Raw genomic sequence first — 7,552 nt, 5'->3', positions numbered from 1 at the left:
AGGGAGAGGAGGGAAAACTTGGCCAGGAGATAGCGAAGGGGGTAAAGGACCTGCGGGCGACGGCCCCAAATGTGCTCATTGCAGTCTGCACCGTACCGGAGGTGATGAAGCAGGGCGTGCTCACCGAACGGGCAGTACTCGTGCTAACAGCGAGATTGTGAGGTGCGGCAGGGAACTTGGGCTTGAAGTGATAGACGTGAACAGGGTAGTGGGCAGCCTCGGATATAGGCAAGCTGTTCAGTGGGACGGGATCCACTTCGCCCCAGGCTAGGAAACAAGCTGGGGTGGCGCTTAGGTGGGAGAGCGGTAGTTTTTTGGGGGGGCCCCGCGCAGCTAAGGAACGCAAACTAGGAGACAAAGGGAAGCAAGGGACACATGCACACTCAACGCTGGGAGGCAGCCAGGACTAGAGCTAAACGGAGAACCTACAGACGTAACTGAGAGCGTTGACAGAGGCGATTGAAGTGGAAACAATGGAGCAAATAATTTTGTAAAAGACAAAAACAGACCCCGTAAGCGGAAAGGGAAAAATAAAAATTGTAAATATTTAATCAGCTACATAAATATCCAGAGAGGCAGAAAGCCAGATAAGTGGGTGGAAATTCCAAAACAACTTGAACGGGAAGGAACAGACGTGTACGCTTTAGCCGAGACTCACCTCCGGGACCTAGAAGCCCCACCTATCGTAGACAATTATGTCTGGGAAGGTTGCAACAGGACCACAGGAATGAAGAAAGGGGAGGTGTTAGAATGTTCTTTAAACAAGGGACCGACTGACAGAGAGTGCGTGAAAGCTGTAAAGAGCATCTATGAGTTAGAGGCACCATAGAGGGGAAAAATACATGGTTAGGAGTAGTGTATCTGTGGACCGGAAGTAGTGCTAGGGAGGAAAATGAGGAAATGGTAAACTGTTTGAGAAGACATACAAACGAGTTCAAAGATTCGGGTGAAATAATCATAGTTGGAGATATGAATGCCCATATAGAATGTTTGGATGGATACACAGACCACAATGGTTCTCTAGTTATAGATCTATGTCAGGAAAACCGGCTTGTAATAGTAAACACGGAAAGGAACTGTGACGGACAAGTAACGTGGGAAAGCGATAACCGACAGTCCAGCATAGACTACAGTTTAGTATCCGAGACAGTATACGGAAGGATGCGGGAAATGAGGATAGATGAAAATGGAACAGACAGCTTAGGAAGCTACCACAAGCGGTTTAGTTTGCACTTTGGAGGCGCAACGCAGACAAATGTAGAATTAGGTACAATACGAGGAACTAATTTGAATAATGAGCAGTTGATAATCATCGCTGATAGATTGGAAGATGAAATCAATAAATACCCAAGCAAAAACTGGGATTACGACGAAATTATTGCGTTCAAAAGGGTAATATGAACGAAGCAAAGCAACGAAACCGATGGAAAGGGAAGAGAAAGCCGAGAAGCTGGTGGAATAAGGAAATAAAAGAGGCTATTGACCAGCGAAGAGAGGCGTCGAGAGAACATAGAGAAGCAAAAAGAACTGGTATGGAACCGGAGGTAGTGAAGGAGAAATGGGATATCTACCATGGGAACAAACTAGAAGTACAGAAAATGGTGCAAGCAAAGATCAAGCAGAAAAGCGAGCAATGGATGGCAGAAATACGGAAGAAAGACAAAAGCGCATCCAAGAAGTTTTGGAACCATCTAAAATCACTAAGCTCAAAAAACGATGACCATCAAAAATTCCTAATTGATGAGGAGGGGGAATATTTAGAAGGAGAGCACACGTTAGCGCATATTCATCGAGTCATTAGTGAGAAGTTCAGGACAATAGTGGTAGGAAAACCTGCACCGATAACATCAGTGCCACAGAAGACTGCGGACAGGGAAATAAGTTTCAGCAACCTTGATTGGAAAAAAGCAGAGCAAAAGGTTTTCCCCCAGACAGCAGTGGGCCCAGACGAAATACCAATGCAACTGATAAACCTGCTTGGATTTAAAAGTAAGGAATCGTTTATGAGGGCAATAGATAAGGTGATAGAAAGCAAACAGATACCAGAGGACTGGCTAGAAAGTAGGATGAATTTAATATATAAAGGCAGAGGAGACAAAACCAGTATTTATTCATACAGACCACTCACAGTAACGTCAGTGGTGTATAGATTCGTAATGCAGGCGATAAAATCAGAAATTCAAGCATTGAAGGAAGAAAATGAAATACTTGGGGAACTGCAGAATGGATTTAGACAAGACCCAGCGACTGGATGACAATTTGTTCGTGATAACGCGATGCATTCAAATTGTGAAAGCACAGAATAGGCCACTATGGATTACGTTCTTGGACATTAAAGGGGCATATGACAACGGAAACAGGAAACGGCTGTGGAGAATGTTGAAACTCCGGGGATTAGATGACGAGTTGGTACAGTTTCTTATAGCAGTCTATAAAGACAATAGAGTGCACCTTACTTGGGAAGGACAGAAATGAGCACAGCAGGTCAACATCCATCAGCGGACTGAAACAGGGATGCCCTTTGAGCCCAATACTGTTCATGCTTTACATAGCAGGATTAGAAAAGGAACTGGAAGAAAGTCAAGTAGGGTTTAGTCTAACCCATATGCTGCAAGACGAAGTGGTACAACAGCATATTGCAGGAATGCTATGCGCAGACGACATTGTTCTTTTATCTGATAACCAAACCGATATTCAGCGGCTAATAAATATCAGCGGCCAGGAAGCCACCGACCTCGGTTTGAATTTCAGTGCAGAAAAATCAGGAATAATGGTTTTCAATGATGCTACCACTGACATAGTGTCTATCCAGCAAGGCGAATTACCCAGAGTGAAGGAATATAAATATTTGGGAGGGTGGGTAAACGAAGGAGATAACTATTCAAGAACTCACGAGGAGCAACTATTGGTTAAGGGAAAGCGAAAGGCAGCTATAATGAAGCATAGAGCTCTGTGGGGGGTATAACAAATATGAAGTAGTAAGAGGAATGTGGAAAGGAGTAATGGTTCCGGGTCTCACGTTTGCGAATGTTGTACTCTGCTTAAAATCAGACGTCCTATCAGGCCTTAAAGTAAACCAGAGAACGGTAGGATGTTTGGCCTTAGGCGCGCATGAAAAACAACTAACGAAGAAGTTCAGGGAGATATGGGCTGGGCGTCGTTTGAAGTTAGAGAAGCTCAGAGTAAAATATGCTTTGAGATGAGGTTGAGGGCAATGGATCAACGAAGGTGGGCAGCTAAGGTTTTTAGGTACCTATACTTGAAAAGCGTGGACACGCAGTGGTTAAGAAAGACTAGAAGGCTAACGATGAAATACGGAAAGAACAGTAGATAATCCAAAACAGCCAAGGTAACCAAAAAAGAGGCAAGGCAGATTGAAACGTACAAATGGAGGAAAAAAATGGAAGCTAAAACGTCGTTAGAGATGTAAAGGGCTGAGAAATTGCACATCAGAAAGGAAAATTTCTACGATAATTCCCAGGGCAGTGCTTTGCTTTTTGAGGCTGGAGCAGGTTGCCTGCGAACTAAGAGTTTTGTGGAGAAGTATTGACAAAATGATGGGGTATGCGTGGTATGCGGAAAAGAAACAGAAACTATGCGGCACATAGTGTTAGAATGTTAGGGTATTTATCCAAATCTACATGAAAGCAATATTTTGCTTCCAGAAGCCCTAGGATTTAAGGGTATCACAGGGGAAGTTAACTGCAAGGCTGTCGAGGGGACGAAAAGAGGATTAGAATGCTGGTGGATGAAAAGCTGAGAGGGGAATATTGCCTAGGACAGTTACCACCTGTAACAGGGAAAAAAAGTATTTCGTGCCTAATAAGCTTAAGTGCCTGCCCAAAAGCGCGCTAGTATTAAACCAAGAGTGTAAAACATGGTTATATTAGTCCTTTTTGGTAAGATGATATGTCATCACCGCGCTTCAAAGGGGAAACCAATAGCAATCATCATCATCATTATCATCGTGTTATTTTGGGCCTTGCCATGTTTTGAACGTTTTGATTATTATTATTTTTGCTTTCTTCCAAATTTTTTGATAATAGACGCGCCTTCCAAGCGGCAAATTCCTCTCGATCTCTACGCGCCCTCGGCAACCTGTCTTCTGGTGCTAGCCCATTTTAATCTCTGGTTATTGTATTTTTTTTTTGCCTGGGTGATTCCAGATGCGATTCCCAAAAAACTTGTTTTTTCCGCCTGAAAGCGTGATGCCCCTTTAAGACAAACCACCCATGAGTATTTCCTCAGCCATTTGTTCTGTATTCCCATTTTGTCGAAAAAGCAGTAAAGTCACATTCACTGTCGAGACGCAGTTCAGTGTAGTGTTATCTCCTCGCCTTTCTGGCTCACAAGCAGAGCCCGATGGTGTAGAAACATCAGACTTGCAAGACCTTCTCTCTCCCTGTTTGCAGGTAATGTCTATGAGGAGTGTTACCGAAACTGGCATCTCACTCTAAGCAGGCAAGTGCACGTGCCGACACGTAGGTAAAGGTTATTTTTATTTTTTAAGTGCGAATGCACTTCATAAGCGACCCCAAACCATCCACCGCCGGCGGCGGCGTCGGCGGCGTCCGCAGTGCTCCTCTATATTTAAAAAAGAAACAGCATCCGGCGCCAGGTTTCGATCCGAGGACTTTGCGGTCCGCAGCCCGACGCTCTACCGAATAAGCCACGGACGCGACGCTGATATCGGTGTCAGTAACACGCCTTCTATCTTTAACGCATTCAAACTACGTCGTCAGCGGCGTGCGTTGGCGACTCAGCGGCGTTATAGCGGCTTGATAACTGCGTGGTGTACACGTAATACTACAAACCCGATGGAAGAGATGGAAGAGAAGGCGGCGAGGCGGTGGGCTGCGGGGGCCGAGCGCAAGCACCGGAAGCGGGCCGACAACCGTGCATTCGCACTTTCACATTCTCCCCCTCGGGGAAATGCGGGGGAATTTTTATTGTTCTTTTTTTTACTCATACTGTTTTCACGTGGGCGCTTTCAGACTTTTCTCTGTTACTAAATAATCGGTTTATATATATGTGTGTATATATATATATATAAAATATATATATATATATATATATATATATATATATATATATATATATATATATGTGTATATATATATATATATATATATATATATATATATGTATATATATATATATATATATATATATATATATATATATATATATACCATAGAGCGAACAGACGAACGGGTAACAAAGAAACAATAAAGTTTGTTTGTTACCCGTTTGTCTGTTCCCTCTACGGTATTTTCCCCGAGCCCATTGCATCATCTTGTGATATATATATATATATATATATATATATATATATATATATATATATATATATATATATATATATATATATATATATATATATATATATATATATATTCTTGAAGAACGTCTGTCTAAGGTCGAAACGTTGGTAATAAAGTCTCCGAATAGCGTACTTTTACTTTGTGTGTACTCGTGCACCAAGTAAGGAGTATACTTCACGACTACATATATATATATATATATATATATATATATATATATATATATATATCTTTTTTATATGTATATATAGTAAGTAGAAACACGACCAAGACATCAAAACTAAAAATAAAAGTTTACTGATGTTTCACGGCGAGGACTTCCTTTCTAAAAAGTACATGAAGAAAAGAAGTCCTGTTCCTGAAACGTTAGTAAACTTTTATTTGTATTTTTAATGTGATGTCTTTTTTGTGTGTTTCTCTCTACTTACGTGATTCTTGCACGCTCTGTGTGAGTTTTTATGTTTCCAAACCATATATATATATATATATATATATATATATATATATATATATATATATATATATGGCGAATCCGAACAGGAAATGAGGGGCTCCCTGACATTGAGACAGAATTAAGAATTGGCAGTCAAGAAGACCTCGGAAAGCAAAGGGGAGGATGTAGTAGCTCAAGATAACGAATTTGGAAAATAAGAAAGTTGAGAAAAAATGCCCGCCAGGTGGGATCCGAACCCACGACCTCCAGAATACCGGTCTGGTGCGATAACCACTAGGCTACCGGCGGGGCTACTTTAGCCTCCACTTTCTGGGGTATTTATATTCAGGTGTTTTTGTTTCCTGCGCTTGGGGGTGCTGGCCAGTGCCACTCGGACTACTCGGGGTGAAGGGGACCGTTTTTTTTTACCGCCGGGCCGTGACTGGAGCGTCTACGACATGTCGAGAGTGGTCGACCAGCGTTGAACCCTCTTAAGCTCCTATGGCACCAAGACTGCAAGAACAGAGGCCCTCGCTATGCATGTAGCGAATCAGAATAGGAAATGAGGGGCTCGTTGAAAATGAGACAGAAGTAAGAATTGGCAGTCAAGAAGACCTCGGAAAGCAAAAGGGTGGATGTAGTAGCTCAAGATAAGGAATTTGGAAAATAAGAAAGTGGAGAAAAAATGCCCGCCAGGTGGGATCCCAACCCACGACCTCCAGAATGCCGGTCTGGTGCGATAACCACTACGCTACCGGCGGGGCTGCTTTAGCCTCCACTTTCTGGGGTATTTATGTTCAGGTGTTTTTGTTTCCTGCGCTTGGGGGTGGTAGACAGTGCCACTCGGACTACTCGGGGTGAAGGAGACCTTCTTTTTAACCCCCGGGCCGTGACTCGAGCGTCTACGACATGTCGAGAGCCGTCGACCAGCGTTGAACCCTCTTAAGCGCCCAATGGCACCAAGACTGCCAGAACAGAGGCCCTCGCTATGCATGTAGCGAATCAGAATAGGAAATGAGGGGCTCGCTGAAAATGAGACAGAAGTAGGAATTGGCAGTCAAGAAGACCTCGGAAAGCAAAGGGGAGGATGTAGTAGCTTAAGATAAAGAATTTGGAAGATAAGAAAGTGGAGAAAAAATACCCGTCAGGTGGGATCCGAACCCACGACCTCCAGAATACCAGCCTGGTGTGATAACCACTACGCTACCAGCGGGGCTACTTCGGCCTCCACTTCCTGGGGTATTTATGTTCAGGTGTTTTTGTTTCCTGCGCTTGGGGGTGATTGCCAGCGCCACTCAGACTACTCGGGCGGAAGCGGACCTTCTTTTTAACCCCCGGGCCGTGACTCGAGCGTCTACGACATGTCGAGAGTGGTCGACAGGTCGAATATATATATATATACATATATATATATATATATATATATATATATATATATATATATATATATATATATATATATATATATATATATAAGAGAAGAAAAACTTCGAACAAGGTAAAAGCACGATTGTGGCCTACGTTTCAGCAAAGAGAACTTGCTTTCCTCAGGGCAATCTCTCGCCTGGCAGGCAGGGTTTATATAGGGGTAGGACCCCAGTTGAAAGGAGAGGGAAAGATGGAAGGGAAATTGAGCAAGCTGATTGGTTTCGGAGTGTGTCGGGGGAGAGATTGAGGGGCCAAGAAGGTTGTCTAGTTTAAGCCGCGAAGTAGGTCACACGGAAGTCAGCTGATGGTTGGTATTCGTGGAATTTTTGGACAGAAAGGATGAGAGGGCGCTTATTGACCCGCCGCG

At 43.2% G+C, this 7,552-nt stretch overlaps 1 non-coding gene across 1 annotated transcript; it reads right to left on the bottom strand.

The window, feature by feature from the left end:
- Window positions 1-6,445: 6,445 nt before the first annotated feature.
- Window positions 6,446-6,518, bottom strand: Trnaa-ggc (transfer RNA alanine (anticodon GGC)). The gene has a single exon. It is a non-coding gene; the product is annotated as a tRNA-Ala (tRNA).
- Between the last annotated feature and the right edge of the window lie 1,034 nt (window positions 6,519-7,552).

The sequence above is a fragment of the Haemaphysalis longicornis genome, unplaced genomic scaffold (genome assembly GCF_048455015.1).
Source record: "Haemaphysalis longicornis isolate Haplotype H1 unplaced genomic scaffold, Haemaphysalis longicornis Haplotype H1 scaffold_20, whole genome shotgun sequence".
NCBI classification, from domain to species: domain Eukaryota; kingdom Metazoa; phylum Arthropoda; class Arachnida; order Ixodida; family Ixodidae; genus Haemaphysalis; species Haemaphysalis longicornis.
The sequence above is the reverse complement of the archived record's forward strand: the minus strand, read 5'-3'. Positions and strand labels throughout refer to the sequence as shown.